Source organism: Eleutherodactylus coqui, chromosome 11, assembly GCF_035609145.1.
Source record: "Eleutherodactylus coqui strain aEleCoq1 chromosome 11, aEleCoq1.hap1, whole genome shotgun sequence".
NCBI lineage: Eukaryota > Metazoa > Chordata > Amphibia > Anura > Eleutherodactylidae > Eleutherodactylus > Eleutherodactylus coqui.
This window is the reverse complement of record NC_089847.1, coordinates 13,900,607-13,916,719: the sequence shown is the minus strand read 5'-3', so window position 1 is coordinate 13,916,719 and position 16,113 is coordinate 13,900,607. Positions and strand designations below refer to the sequence as shown.

At 43.4% G+C, this 16,113-nt stretch overlaps 1 long non-coding RNA gene across 1 annotated transcript; it reads left to right on the top strand.

Moving 5' to 3' along the window:
* Positions 1-9,873: 9,873 nt before the first annotated feature.
* Positions 9,874-14,594, top strand: LOC136581896 (uncharacterized). The gene is made up of 3 exons (XR_010787102.1): positions 9,874-9,948; positions 10,239-10,359; positions 14,477-14,594. It is a non-coding gene; the product is annotated as an uncharacterized lncRNA (long non-coding RNA).
* Positions 14,595-16,113: the final 1,519 nt, after the last annotated feature.

Genomic DNA, 16,113 nt, shown 5'->3' with positions numbered 1-16,113 from the left:
TGGCGGAACAGAGTTTTTTTTTTCTATTTAACTCCACTTGGAAATTTTTAAAAGTTTTCCCGTAAATCATGCGGTGCATTAAATGGTACCAATGAAAATTGCAACTCGTCCTGCAAAAATCAAGTCAACGGAAAAATAATAAAGGTAGGATTTTTTTTGAAAGTGAGGAAGAAAAGCAAAAAGTGAAAAAAAGCCATGTCCTTAAGGCCCTCTGTCCACAGGCGTTGCGAAGTCCCGCAACAGATCTACGCCGCCGCCCGGGAGCGGGAGCTGCTGCCGAATCTCCGCCAGTCAGCCCTATCTGATATATAGGCTGGCCGCGGAGAATCGGAGAAATTCGCAGCATGCTGTGGATTGCCTGCCGCGAGCGGAAAATCGCAATGATTCTCCGCTCGTGGACAGGGGCCGGCGCTTTCCATAGCAATGCTATGGAAAGCATCGGCGGGCGTGATTCGCCGGCGAATACATGTCCGTGGACAGGGGGCCTTAGGGGGTAAAGGCTGAGAGATCTTCCATTCAGGTCCCTTCTATGGGGGCCATTTTTGGAATTTTAATTGGAAACTTTGATGAGACCCCTCGACGGACACCATAACAAGGTCTGAACCAGCCATTCTCAAGATCATAGAATACAGCAGCTACTGTTATAAAAACAACCCTTACCAAATGGAAAATGACACACTGAACAAGCAGGGAATGCTTGAAGATTTCAGCTTTGAAGTCTGCAGTATTGAAAATCCTACTGTGGTCGGATATGGGGATGGAATTAGGTTTGGAACACTTGCTCATCTATAAGAAGTTCCCAAAAGTTGGGTATTTCAGGAGCGAGAGGGGCAAACGTTGGCCTGTAATTCCAAAAGATGGACTCTTGGTCAATGTATGTGGCCACTTTATGGGTAGATAGAAGTGCCGGTCCTGCAGTCCCTGAGATCTGCAGTCAGAGACCTAAGTATAGAACAGCTCACGTCAGTAGATGTTCTATTTTGCTTGCTCAGAAATCCTCTAACCCTCAGCACTAAATATTGATATGAAGGCTCCATATGGGGCCTTTCTGTTCGGTGAAGTTTCGTCTCTTCTTCTGGTTCCTTCAGTTTAATAAGAAAGTAAGAATGTTGGCTGTCAGAGCAGTGTGACTCCTGGCCTCGTATAACCCGCCACGCGGCTGATGCGATCGGCTTTACAAGTTATAATGTACCAGTCTGTGTATTTGTAAATTCTTTATGAAAGTCGACTTTTCCACTGCGCTGCTCCTGACGTTACCGGACAGAACAAAACAGACAAAAGTCACTTTTCTCATTTTGCTCTCTAGTGAACAAACACACTTTGCCTTCTTTCCAGTGACATCTACGACTGCTGGAATCCTCCAGGGGGCAGCAGGGCTTCCATTAAAGCATGACAGGTCAACAATTCACTGTCTTAGAGGAAAAAAAGGCAAAACTTCACCGCTAACTTATTGTTTAACTTCTTAGTGTCTTCAGGCTCCTTCTCTGTCATTGTTTTTAGAATGTGTGACCCTGAGGGGTTACCTGCCGCAGACTTTCCTTAGGATGTGCGCCTTGATGACTAGCTCATCTCTAGGGTAGCACTACTGGGACCTACGTCTGGAGTTTCCGGATTGTCTTAATGTTTTGTTTCTGCTCTGATATACTTTATTCTTGGATGTTCCTGGTGGAGCGCTGGAGTCTGTAGGTCAAACTTCTGACTCCTCTATTTTTCTAAACTCCAACTTCCTCATAAATGGCGTATGTGTAATAATTAGCAATAACAAATTTACGATAGAAGAATGGAATAATCAGGCGCAATATACAGTATTATACACTGAATGTCCACCTGTGGGTTATTGTCAGGGCTATTTAGCTTGGCCTGATGCTGAGCTGAATTGCTGTTGAATCTTCAGTCTAGCTCTGACTGTCACCGCAGTCAGAGCTTCGTCCTGGATCTTTCATTTAGCTGCTGCATCTCAAAGCGAAGTCTGTGAATGTTTTCATTTCTATATTGTTTCTTATGTTATTCTCCTGTCCCATGTAGGATTACCTAAGGGCTGAGGTATAAGGTCAGGTGCATCCTTGTCAGTATGAATTGCCTGCGTTTAGGTAGGTTCAGTCCCTGTGTTTTTGATAGGGATAGTGTTCCCATGTTTTTTTTTTACTATTGTTTTGGCACAGTTTGTGTGCATTGGTGCGTGATCTGTGGGTTATGGATCCAGCATGGCCTGGGTGGACGTGACATTTATTAGAGGCACTAGCCTCCCCTGTATGAAAATTATCCCCGTGACCTCGGAGCGCAGCATAAAGTCACATGACAAGATTTCTGTGGATCAGTTTAAGGCCTCATGTCCACGGGGAAAATCAGGCCCGCCGCGGATTCTTCATAGAGAATCCCGCAGCGGGTCTCTCCTTTCCCGGGGACATGAGGCTAAAAAGAAGAATTTACTCACCTGTCCGGACGCTGCGGACCTGCCCTCCGTTGCGGCCGGATCTTCTTTCTTTGACCCGGCACGCCGGCAGCGTGCCGTGTGCATGCGCCGGGCACTCCTTTTTTTTTAACTCCTGCTCTCCCACGCGCAGAGAGCAGAAATTCAGCTGCGGGTGTGCAGTTGATCCAGACGGCTTCCCTAGGCTTCAATAGAAGCCTGTGGGAGCCGTCCTCGCGGGAGATCCGAACTAAAATGGAGCATGCCGCATTTTTTTTCCCGCACACGCAATCCGCGCCTCAAAGGGAAAATGACATCCGCAGGTATTTAACTACCTGCGGGTGTCCAATGCATCCCTATGGGGCGCGGATCCGCGTGCGGGAAAAACGCTTCAGATTTTGAATCTTATTTTTACCGTGGACATGAGGCCTAAGGGCTCGGTCAGACGAGCGGATATACGTGCATTTTTCAGTGTGGAAAAAAAATGCACCGCGTGTGTGGGTGAAAATCTGCACCTAACAAAGATAGAACATATGGGTGGCAATGGACGTGGTCATGCGGATTTTTTCCCACACATGCGGTGCATTTTTCCACGTGGAAAAACACACATATATCCGCTCGTCTGACTGAGCCCTCAGTGGGAATCCACATCAGATGGGAACATCCAGCAATCTCAGTGACTTTGAACGAGGCCGGTCATCAGTGCTATACTAGCCTGAGCCGGGATTTCACTACCAACCACACGCAGTTTTCTCATGCAGCGGTGTGGTGAGCATACAGAGAATGGTGTGATCACGGAATAACATCCAGTGAAAGACGATCTTGTGGTCGGAACCAACTTATCGCCAAAAAGGGTCAAAGGAGGATGTCAGGAATTGATCTAACAAACAGGCGCTGCACAGTCCAGAGCAATTGAATACAACGCTGGTGCTCCGAATGACGCAGGTAGACCGGGGTTGATCGCCCCCTTAAGTCGGCCCAACTAGATGACCTTCTTCCTCTGTGCAGCTCTGTTTTGTAGGGCTACATGAATCCTCCTCCTCCTGACTCTGTCTCTTCCCCTCTGATGTTTTGAGGTGCCCTTATCAGCCCATCAGCGCCCCCCTCAACACAGTCACGTAGTTCTGCTTGTGTATTTATATTATGAGTTTGGTTCTTTTATTATATCTATGTACTAAGGTTGGTTCATGCTGTATTTAGGTTATGAGTTTGGTTTCTGGTTTATGTTACGAACTTGGTTCTGGTGTTGCATTTATGTTATGAGCTTGCTTCTGGTGCTGTATTTATGTACTGTGATTGGTTTTGATGCTGTATCTATATTATACATTTGCTTTTGGTGGTATATTATTTCTTATAAGCTTGGTTCTAATGCAGTATTTATATTATGGACTTGCTTCTGGCAAAGTATTTATTCACCGAGCTGTATTGGTGCTCTATTTATGTACTGAGGTTGGTTTGTGGTGTATATATGTACTAATATTGGCTCTGGTGCTGTATTTATGTTATGAGCTTAGTCCTGGTGCTGTATTTATGTTATGAGCTTAGTTCTGGTGCTGTATTTATGTTATGAGCTTAGTTCTGGTGCTGTATTTATGTTATGAGCTTGGTTCTGGTACTGTATTCATGTACTGAGCTTGGTTCTAGTACAATTTATATTCACCTAGCTGCTCTGCTTCCTTACTACTTTATGCACAATACAGGCGGACTTCTTATTAGTGCAGTTAATACATGTTCTTTCTTAAGACACCTAGTGTGTGTGGAGGGGAGGGGCTAAAAAATTCTACACAAGGTGCCATCTAATCTAAGTCCGCTACTGGAAAAGTGCTTCTTATACTTACCAGGTTGGCCAGTACCAATACCATCATTTACAGTAGAGGGTCCATTACCTGCCCTTGTTACTGCTTCCTTTGACTACTCTAGATCTATTTACATATCATCAGTGAAAACCAATTTTGGATACAGAGCTACAGAAATTCACAAAATGTTACATTTCTCCTCTTTGCTTTTAAGAGGTATGCACATACAATTAGTCACAATTTGTTTACTCCCTGCTCAATGACTCACCCCGGGCTGGGGAACGAGCTTCAGGCAATCAATGCCAGTCAGCTCCTCCGAATGGGTAAAATTGATTTATTTCTTATGTGAAATGCACCCCCACCCCAGATTGTGCAGAAATACACAAGGACTGATTACGGTTTGTTAACATTTCAAAGCTAGGTTCATTTTATAAGTCTTGTGTTTGTTTAGCTAAGCGATACCTCAATAGCGAGCGAGCGGAGCCAAGTCTTTAGATTTCAATTGCCAATTTATGACTGGTACGGCTTTCCATGTGCCTGTTATGCGGAGAGAGAGGAATATAGAGATAGATTTGGATTGAAGTCAAATGCCTGCCAAGCGCGGTAGGGTGTGATTTTATCTCCTTATTAACCATCTGTTCATAGAAAATACAAGATTTTATGATGAGACTTTTTTTTTTTTTCTTATGACTTGACAAGCCGGCATCTTGTTAGGTGCTTAAAAATTTTATATTACTTTTGCTGAAATTTAACTCTATCCTTGTTGGCTGTGTCAGTGATTTCACCGCGGGGGTGGGACCTGTGGAAGGAGGAGCCATATGAAGATGGCCAGCCCACCTATTACAGTCCTTACCCTCAGCAGTGGAAGTGAAAGAAAAATGGCTCAAGGCTCAACGACTCCAAAAAATGGTTATGGTGGTTCGATATAAGAAGATTTTATTATATGAGGAGTATAACCAGCAGAAAAACGAGTTTCGAGGACCTCTTCTTCAGTAAATGCTTGGGCAAAACATGCTGGATGGCTACAGTGAGTATATAAGTTGCCAAACCAGCATGGCCAATAAGGAAACTGTAGGGAGAGAACCAGGCTGCAGGTGTATCTTCTGGTGTCGTTGCGCCAGGAGCTATTTTTTTCACTCCTACTGTCTACTTCTTGACCTGTCTTGTACAGGTCTAAGAACCATAAGAGCCCTGCATAACACTCTGAGAGAGTGTTATACATGGCTTTTATGGCTCTTGGACAGTGTGGAGCAAACTGTACCAGCAGGACTATGTTTCGGGTAGAACTTGGATAAGGTTTTTTGCCAAAGCAAACTTTTAGCAAAGTTCAGCCCGAAACAAGGTCCTACTGGTTCAGTTAGCTCAACTCTATTTAAGGCTGCTTTCACATTTGTACTGGAACCTCCCTCAAATGCTGGAATACAAAGTCCTAAATGTAGGACGTTTTCGGCAGGTAAAATGCCGCTCAACTGAATGGAAATTGAATATAGATCTATACAGACAGTGGATTCCCCATTGCTTCTTCCATAACGGAGCAGGAAAATCAAACTCCTGATGCAGATGTGAAAGCAGCTTATGTTAAATAATCTATAGTACAGAACTTTTTTTCCTTGCCTTTCCAACAGCTTTTCTCGTGTTTCGATAACTTTTTGCAACAAGTTATGAGCATTGGGTTAAATTTTTGACATCTGTTCCATATTCATTCAAACCAGGCCACCTATGATCTTGTCCATATACTTTTTATGTTGATCTCTTCTTCGAGAGCACCAGCTCTCTAGAAGGCCAGTTATGAATGGTTGCCTCAAGAAAGTTAGATGTATTTGGTTCCTGCTCCTTTGGTTCTAGACCAGTTGCCCCAACCAGCGGCTCAGGAGCCACATGAGGCTTGTGACCCCTTGCTGTGTGATTTGCAATGGGAGTCCTGGCAGTTGACATTATTGCAGACATTTGCTTACCACCAAACAGTGCCAATTCAGATGACGTAATATCAGATGTAATACCTTTTCCACATGAGTACTAGGTCTACATTGTGGCTTTTGCCGCCACATGTATCTTGTGGCCAAAGAATGCACTATAGCCCTGCTACATTGCATGAGAATGAAAGTGAATTCGGTCATTAGGTTTGGACTTTTTGTGATTGTCAGGTCGCAGCAATTTGATAGTCAAGACATGATCCATTCACTTACATTAGGATGCGATGTAGCAGGACCATGTTGCAATCTTTGCCGCATGATGAGTGCCATGCCTAAATGTGCCATGTAGCCCTAGCCAAGCATTTAACTCACTTGGAGTTCCGGCCCGGTGGCAGTAGCTGCCGCTACTGTAATTGGTATGACCCCTGACCTATCTGCATTCCTGCACGCAGCCAATGAAGAGGTTAGAGGTCACAATGATTATAATAACGGCGCTACTGATACTCGACTGCCACTACAAGTGAGTTAAATGTTTCTTGGGTGGCTGGAGATCTACTTTGGGGATCACTATTAAAACTGGAGTTAGTAATGGGGGTCGCCATTACTACTGTGGCCACTGTATGAGCACTATTACTACTGGGGCCGCTATGGGGTCCACTATTACTACTAGAGCCACTATTGGGGACACTATTACTACTGGGCCACTATTTTTACTGGGACCACTGTGGGAGTCAGTAGGAATACTAGAGTCACTAACAGGGTAACTATTACTACAAGGGCCACTATAAGGCCCACTATAGCTGGTGTGGGGGATGCTATTACTACTGGAGCCATTATGTGGCTCATTATTACTTCTGAGGCCATTATGGGGGGCGTCGCTATTGCTACTGGGGCCATAGCGGTACTGTTACTACTGGGAACATTATGGGGGCCACTGTTGCTACTATAGCCACTATGGGGGCTAATATTGATGCATGGACTACTGTCGGGAATATTATTACTATTGGGGCCACCATGGGAGTCACTATTACTGCTGCGGCTACTAATGGGGACACTGTCTCTATGGGGGCCACTAATGGGGGCACTGTTACTACCAGGGTCACTATGAGGATCACTGTTACTACTAGGGCCACTATTAGGGGATCACTATTGCTACTGGAGCCATTAAGGGGGTCACTATTACTGTGAGGGGGTCACAGAGGGAGACTATTACTGTGAGGATGTCACTAAATAGCACAATTTTGTAATACAGAGGGCATGGCATTGTGGAAAAGGGGTATGGCTTGTCATAAAAACTTGCTGTATTGCCCTACGCGCTCTGCTACACTTGTCCCTTTTTTGTTGTTTTAAAGATGGGAGGTATGGAAGAGGTCACCTCAGGCTGGTGAAGATGCAGCCAAGAGTTGGAGTCATCTTCTCGCCTTCCTTTACAGTAGAGCAAGTATGAAGTCAAAAAGGCAGTGTCGCGTGTCAAATCGTCTGTTGGTAAAAATGATTGATGGCCCAAATAAGATCTTCTATATTACCCAAGGCCTAGTGGTGATCCAATTTGTCCATAAGTATCCAAGAGATTATTTTCCACTTGTTTTTTTATATAGCAGGGTCTTTGGGAGAGACAAAGCGGTCATCTGGAAGAAGTTGTATGCAGACATATAGAAACTCAGCCTGGCAGGAAGACCTGTCAATCACTGCTCCATTGTCTGGTGTTATGTACTTGTTCTGACCAGATCTGCTTCTCTACAAGCTTCGCTCGTTCTTCAGGCTCTGCTAGATTTCATTGTAATTCCCAATCAACCGGAGTGATTAAAATCTCATCAGCCCTTGGGACTATTTGCCTAATCTCCTGTCACTGACAACATTTTATGAACATGTCCCACGTGAATGCTCCGCTCGGGCTTCTCATTTTTTAAAATGGGCATTAGTTATGTCAAGAAATGCTTTATTAATTGTAATTACTGATTTGCTACTGGCTATTGTTCGGATGGGGTTATCTTAAAGAGGAAACATCAGTACATTATAACTGTAAATCTAAGTTCTTTGAGAATAGATCAGCAGTTTAGAGAAGATCTCCTCACTTTGCCTGCCATAGAGGAATATGCCACCATTGAGGTCCAGGAGGTGTCTGGTGCTAAATCCAAGCCACCCCACTTATCCCTTACCATTGTACATCCTTGCTTTGGTCAAGAAGACAACTTTAGAGCTTCTGTTTCCAAGTTTCGTAAATAACCACTTTGATTTTTTGACATACTATGGTAGCAAGCCTCTGATTGAAAATGGTTTTGCTGTCTTTTTGGTTTTTTGGGAAATTTACTTTTTATTATTGTATTGGGACTAGTATGAAGGGGATAATGATTATTCCAACCTCATCTTATGGAGACTTTTTGAGTCAAAGCCAGTCCGGAGAAGTGAAATTCCAAAAAAGATTTATTTTTAAAGCAACTCTCCGGTTACTGGACAAAATTTGTTCCAGGTCTAGAGGGTGGAGGAGGTGTATTACATTCATGTGATGCTCTCAGGCATTCCTCCATTCTTTTGGTTCTGGGTCCTGTTTTCGGGCAGCTAAGGTGACTACCTGAATTTTCTAACTTCACTATGTATGGCTCAGTGATTGGCCAGCACTGTTGACAGAGCAGATATAGTGCATTGTTAGTAGTCCTAACACTACTAATGCAATGTAGGTGATTGGATAGTCTAAAGATCATGGCAGCCACCAGCCAAAAGGGAAACGGGTAAGAAAATCAAGAACAGGCAATATACTTTCTCCACTCAGTGGTTCTGGGACAGAATTTGTCCTGAAACTGAAGAGTAACTTTAATTCTTCTCTCCTCTTTCTCTTCTTTTTTGCTCTCCTTTCTCCTCTTCTTTCTCCTCTCCCCTCCCTCTTTCTCCCCCTCCCTCTCCTTTCCTCTCCCACTTCCCCTCTTTTCTTTACTTGCCTCTCCCTCTTCCTCCTCCTCTCCTTTTCCTCCTCCTCCTCCTCTCCTTTTCCTTCTCTACTCTTCTTCTTCCTCTTCTCTCTCTCTTCCTCTCCTTGCCCTTTTTCTCTCCTCTCCTTCTTCCTCTTCCTACTTCCTCTTCTCTCCTCTTATTATTTTTCTCTCGTCTCTTCTCCTGTCTCTCTTCCTCTCTTCTCTCTATTTCCTCTTCTCCCCTCTTCCTCTTATCCTCTCATTTCCTCTTCCTCTTTTCTCCTCTCCATACTTCCTCCTTTTCCTCTCCTCTTGGCATTTCTCCCTCTTTCTCTCCTCTCCTTACTTCCTCTTCTCTCCTCTTTCTTTTCCCTTTCCTGTCCCTTTTGCTCTCAGCAAATTGTTCTCCAGAGCTGCATTTCCTGATCCTTTAACTGGACAGGAAGATGCAACCATAGTCAACCGTCTTGGAGCTGCTTTTCCCAGTCACCCCATCATAGACTATATACAAGAGCCTCTGCATATCTTTTGGTCTTGAGTATTTTATCCCTGTGTCTTCTTAGTGCACAAGCAGAAGATACTCCTACGCTGAGGTGTGAATGTCAACATGATAGCCCAGAATCGTCCATCCCTTCCACGGAAGGAACACTCAGACTGAAAGTATCTATGTAAGTATGGTGAGGCGTATCAAACTGAAGGCTCAAATCTACAAGAAAGTTGGAGCAAATAACAGAACGGATGTTTTAATTTCCTGTTGCATTTTATGAGTTTTTCAGAGCCATCAGCAGATCATTTTAGAAGTAATTACTGTACTGTATCATCCATCTAGATCATCGTGCTGGAGATGTGATTACATAGATGTCCCCTCAACCTGCAGAAGCAGTCTCCACAGTTGTCACCAAGGATTGCGAGAAATCTTGGTGAGTTAATACCATCTGTTTGTGTTTTTATTGTGTTCCTCCCGAGTACTTTAAACATTCAAACTGTTTTGATCAGAAAGCCCAGTGGGACGCACTTACAGCTGTGTGAAAATATTCGTACATGACACAGGCAGCCCGCACTTCCCAAGCTTTCATGCCGATAATATGTGCCAGCGCTGCCTCCTCCATTTTAATACTTCATTTTCATAATCAGATTCTCTTTTCATAAGTCTGATGTTTGCAGGACTGGAATATTTTACATATCCCTTCATTCTGATTTCTGTTTCCAGCTCAGCTAAAGTACAGACAAGAAGACCCAGACCGGCAATCAGTCAATTCCTGGATAGGCTACTGAGCAGAAACTGAAGCTCCACATTACTACTTTGAAGCTGCTTTTTCAGCAAACTTTAGGTAATAGTAAAAATAGCAGCTCCCTATTATAATGTCATTGTCGTAGTTGCTCTAGCTAAAGCAGTGTATAGTCTTCTTCTTAAAAACTATATAAACTGCCTTTGTGCCCAGATAATAGTACCATTCAGATTTCAAATAATACTGCCATAGAGCAGCCATAAAATATCCAAATAATACCCCAAGAAAGCATCCGATATATAGTGCAGTGATACATTGTTCTCGAATAATACTAACATAGCATTGGCAAAAGACAGACCTATAGTGCCCAAATAATACCACTAGAGAGCATCCAAATTACTGGGTCCATATAATACCACCAGAGCGCATCCAAATAACTGGGTCCATATAATACCACCAGAGCGCATCCAGATAACTGGGTCCATATAATACCCCCAGAGCGCATCCAGATAACTGGGTCCATATAATACCCCCAGAGCGCATCCAGATAACTGGGTCCATATAATACCCCCAGAGCGCATCCAGATAACTGGGTCCATATAATACCCCCAGAGCGCATCCAGATAACTGGGTCCAAATAATACCCCGAGAGAGCATCCAGATAACTGGGTCCATATAATACCCCCAGAGCGCATCCAGATAACTGGGTCCATATAATACCCCGAGAGAGCATCCAGATAACTGGGTCCATATAATACCCCCAGAGCGCATCCAGATAAGAGTAATATATAGTTCCCAAATAATTCTACCATAGTATTGGCAAATGACAGTACTACAGTATCGAAATAATACCAACCTAGAGTATCTAACTAACTGTATTGCATAGTGTCCAAATAATATCACCCAAGAACTTATTACCGTTGCATTGGCAAATAATAGTACAATAGTGCAGTACTGGTGTATCTTGTCGACACCGGAACTAAAGGGTGGAGACATGGGTTGGCTGGCATCAGTGACAGGGAATGCCCTGCTCAGGCTCCCAGCTGTGGATTGGCTGCCATGGAGCACTGCATATGCATCCTCCAGGACTGTTCAGGGGTGACAGGCATGGGCCTCAAAGCAGCTCTTGGGGACACAGAGCCAGGAGGCATGACCCCGGCTAATGGCGGAGAAGCTTTGATGGGACAGAGGCGGTGGTTATCACTTGCATGGGGCCAGAGTGCTTACCCAGTATTGCCATAGAGTGTGCAAATAATTGTATTATGTAGTATTGCTAAATAAAGATGCCCAAATAATGGCACCGTAGAGGGTCTAAATAACAGTGCGCTATTGCTCTGAAGATGCCACCATAGAGTGTCTAAATAACAGTACTCTAATGCCCAAATACTGATATAGAGTACCCAAATACCTGTATTATACAGTGTTTGAGTAATACCACCGCAGAACAGCCAAATAGCAGTACTACTGTAGTGCCCAAATAATATTACTGCAGAGTTTTTAACAGTACTATAGTGCCCAGAAAATACCAACATAGAGTGTCTATATAAGAGTGCTATAGTGCTCAAATAATACCAACATAGTGTATTGAAAGACCAGTACTACAGTGTACAGATAATGCCATCATGCAATGTTAAATAAATGTACTATAGTACCAAAATAATACTACTATAGAGTGCCCATATCTGTACTGTACTGTGTCCAAATAATACAACCATAGAGCATCCAAATAAAAACAGTACTACATAGTTCTATCTTAATGCTACCGTAGCATTGCCAAATAACAGTACTTAAGTGCCAAGATAATACTACCTCCATACGTTTCTACATAGTGATACTATAGTGTCCAGATAATACCTCCATATTTGTCTCTATATAAAATCTCTACAGATTGTCGAATTATCATTATACCGTACAGTAGTTTCCAAATAATACCACCACAGAGTGCCTAAATAGCAGTACTGTAGTGCTCAGGTATTACCACCATAGAGTATCTGAATAACAGTACCGTAGTGTCCAGATATTACCCCAAAGAATACCCTGATAATATGTCTATAGCGTTCAGTACTATAGAGTACTGCAATGTGGATCTTACATTTGCAAAGATTCATTTACAGCAACCATGCAGTAATACAAAATGTTCAAATGGTGCAGGGTGGATCTCATGAATGTTTTAATGAAGATTAACTAACACCAACCCTCTAGATATATAGAAGGTCCCCATGAATGGTTGCACAAGATTAACCAGCACCAACCCTGTAGAGACTGAGTAGGTCAGAAGGATGCAACCTAGATCTCATAAACATTGACTTAGGTTGAAATTTTGCCAACCCTGTAGAGACACAAAGGGCCAACATGGTGAACGTTGCATCTCATGAATGGTTGTGCAACTTAGCCAGCACCAACCCTGTAGAGATTGAGAAGGTCAACATGATGCAACTTAGATCTCCTGAACTTTACCTTAAGACGAAATAACACCAACCCTGTAGAGACAAAGGACAAACATGGTGGACGTTGCATCTCATGAATGGTTGTGCAACTTAGCCAGCACCAACCCTGTAGAGATTGAGAAGGTCAACATGATGCAACCTAGATCTCCTGAACTTTACCTTAAGACAAAATAACACCAACCCTTTAGAGACAAAGGACAAACATGGTGGACGTTGCATCTCATGAATGGTTGTGCAACTTGGCCAGCACCAACCCTGTAGAGATTGAGAAGGTCAACATGATGCAACTTAGATCTCCTGAACTTTCACTTAAGATGAAATAACACCAACCCTGTAGAGACAAAGGACAAACATGGTGGACGTTGCATCTCATGAATGGTTGTGCAACTTAGCCAGCACCAACCCTGTAGAGATTGAGAAGGTCAACATTATGCAACCTAGATCTCCTGAACTGTAACTTAAGACGAAATAACACCAACGGTGTAGAGACAAAGGACAAACATGGTGGACGTTGCATCTCATGAATGGTTGTGCAACTTAGCCAGCACCAATCCTGTAGAGATTGAGAAGCTCAACATGATGCAACCTAGATCTCCTAAACTTTGACTTAAGACAAAATAACACCAACCCTGTAGAGACACAAAGCGGCAATATGGTGGACGTTGCATCTCATGAATGGTTGTGCAAATTAGCCAGCACTGACCCTGAAGAGATTGAGAGGGTCAACATGATGCAATGTAGATCTCCTGAACATTGACTTAAGACAAAGTAGCACTAATCCTGTACTGAAATACAGGGCCAACACAATGGAAGGTGGATCTCATGAACGTGGCCTGGTCGCTCTGTAAACCAAACATAAATCAAAAAAATAACCGAGAGCCTCGGCATTTTCCTTTGATTTAAGCCTTTCTATAACAGCAAGAGAAACAAGGCAAAGCCACTAATAACGACTGCGTCGAATTTTATTTTTCTCCCATGGAAGAAGAAAGCATTTTGTTTCAACCCAATGTGGAAATATACAATGAATGTTATCACATCAGTCTTTCAAACTGTAGTAGAAAGACCGGAGATTTATGGGGCCTCGGCACAACAACATACTTCCAGTTAGGACCATTTTTAAGACAAATATTTTCGGTGTGAAGGCAGATAAATAGGACGACATCTGTCAGCTCCTGCCCATCTCCACAACTAAGACTCTCCGAGCGACCTCTTGTCATATTCCTTATTAGGGAGAGACAGTAAATATGAATTTCAAGACTTCATAAACCCTCAGCTCGGTGTCAAGGAAGTTTTTAAAGTCGCCTCTAGTTGAACCATATTTCTCTGCAGCGGAATAACTGAGACCGAGCTCTATGAACCTTTTATGAGGCTGGAGATGTTATAAAATGTCATTTAATTCCCCAAATGCTAGTGCCAGGCGAAGAAATTCTGCACTTCACTTTGATTTTCTATATTTTTATCTCTCTCGGCAGGGAGCGATTCAACAAGAAACAAAAAAAAAAAAAAGACTTTATATATATATTTTACCTAAAAAAATAGGCTAAATATATTTTTGACCCTTTCTATCCGGAACAATATCCATCTGTTGGCTCCAGACACAAACATGTTTGCGATGTTGACAGCGACCCACTGGAGACATTACATATTCCACCGTTCACAGCGCTCTGAGCAGCCAGTATTCAGATGTGTCTCTGGTAATTAATGTCACATTGCACACTGGGATTGATTTTTTTTTCTCTCTAACGCTCTACACTTTTGCTTTCCCCTGGTAGATGCCAGACACCGTCCTGGAACTCTGGACCTGTAATCCAAGCCCTGAAGAGACGGTGAAGCGTAATAACAGTGAACTTTGCCAGAAGACATGATGCATCGTGTACCGTTCACGTTTAATTAATGGTCGAGATTTGCAAACAAAATATTTTTAGCAGAGAGGGACTTGGTGAAGCGGTTCGGCTGACCACTATGGCGCCAGGCGGACATAATGCAGCGTATAGCATCTAATGACCGACTCCTTATTGTCCAGGGTTAGTAAAACATGGCTGCTTATTTTCTAAAATTGTTTCTATAGAGCTGAACTGCAATACCAAAAGCAACCTGTGGACATGAGTGGTGCTGTTTTGGGGGAAAAAAGTGGCCATGTTTTGTCCAATGTTGTTGAACACCATCGTAGTTTGTCTGGAGGACTATTTATGGAAGTGTGCTTGTTATACACTTCGTGTAATCTTGTACAACCCCTATTAAATAGAAATAGGACAAGCGCTTCATGCGCAAAACCAGGATATATTTTGGGGAAAGCAGAGGGGAAGTATTGAACTCACTGATTGACGTTTTGTATCACAGAATGCTGATGTATACCATATACCACAATGCTGATGGTGGTTTTCTCACTTGGGGATGAATCCCTGGTGAAGCGTCAAGGAATAGATGTAGAAGGATACCACTGCTGGTCAGGCTGGATGAAACACTCAGGACATGGTGGATATAGGTAGGTATTCTTCTTTAGGTCAGGTATACAAACTACGTGTTTCGGGCTTGGAAATTATCCTCCATAAGGTAGTGTATAAGGTGGGCCATGGAAAAATAGCCCACCTCCCACAATACTGCAATAGGAAAAGCAAGCAAGATAATTCTTTTTTCTAAAGTTTTATTGGTTTACCCACATTACAACAGATACTCAAGGTGGTGCCCGTTTGCTTCTACGCACCTCTGGGCATGTCGCAACATGTTGGCTGATACTGTCTACAGCTCCTCAATGATGATGTTGTGGATAGTGCTCATGATTAGAGATGAGCGAGCACCCAAATGCTCGGGTCCGCGTTATTCGAGTCGAGCTTTTCAAAAAATCTCTCTTCCTCTCCTTCTCCCTCTCCCTCTCCTTCTCCCTCTCCCTCTCCTTCTCTCTCTCCTTCCTACCAGACAAAATATTTCCCAATGACGCGTGCTGCGTCGAAGCGGGGAGGGTCCAAAACAGGCACGTCACAGCGAGGAGGAGTCAAAAGCTGGGGCAGGGTCGAACTCAATTTGATGCTCATTCGAGTAACGAGCACCATCGAGTATGCTAATACTCGAACGAGCATCAAGCTCGGCAGAGTATGTTCGCTCAACTCTACTCATGATGTTTTCCTTGAAGTCATCCAGCGTATGTGGATTATTGGCGTACACTTTCAGCTTGAAATGTCCCCACAGATAAAAATCGCATGCGGATAGGTCTGGGGAGCATGGTGGTCATAACCCCTTACTTACAGTTCGCTCTTCTGTAAAACAGTTCATGGACCCGTGGCAGTGAGTTGCAGCAGGTGCGGCATGTTGCCCCATCTTGTTGGAAAAAGCAGTACATTTTTCCTTCTGGTGTTAGTTGGTCATAAAAGTGTTCAAACATGTCCAGATAAATCGCAGTTAATTTGAAGAA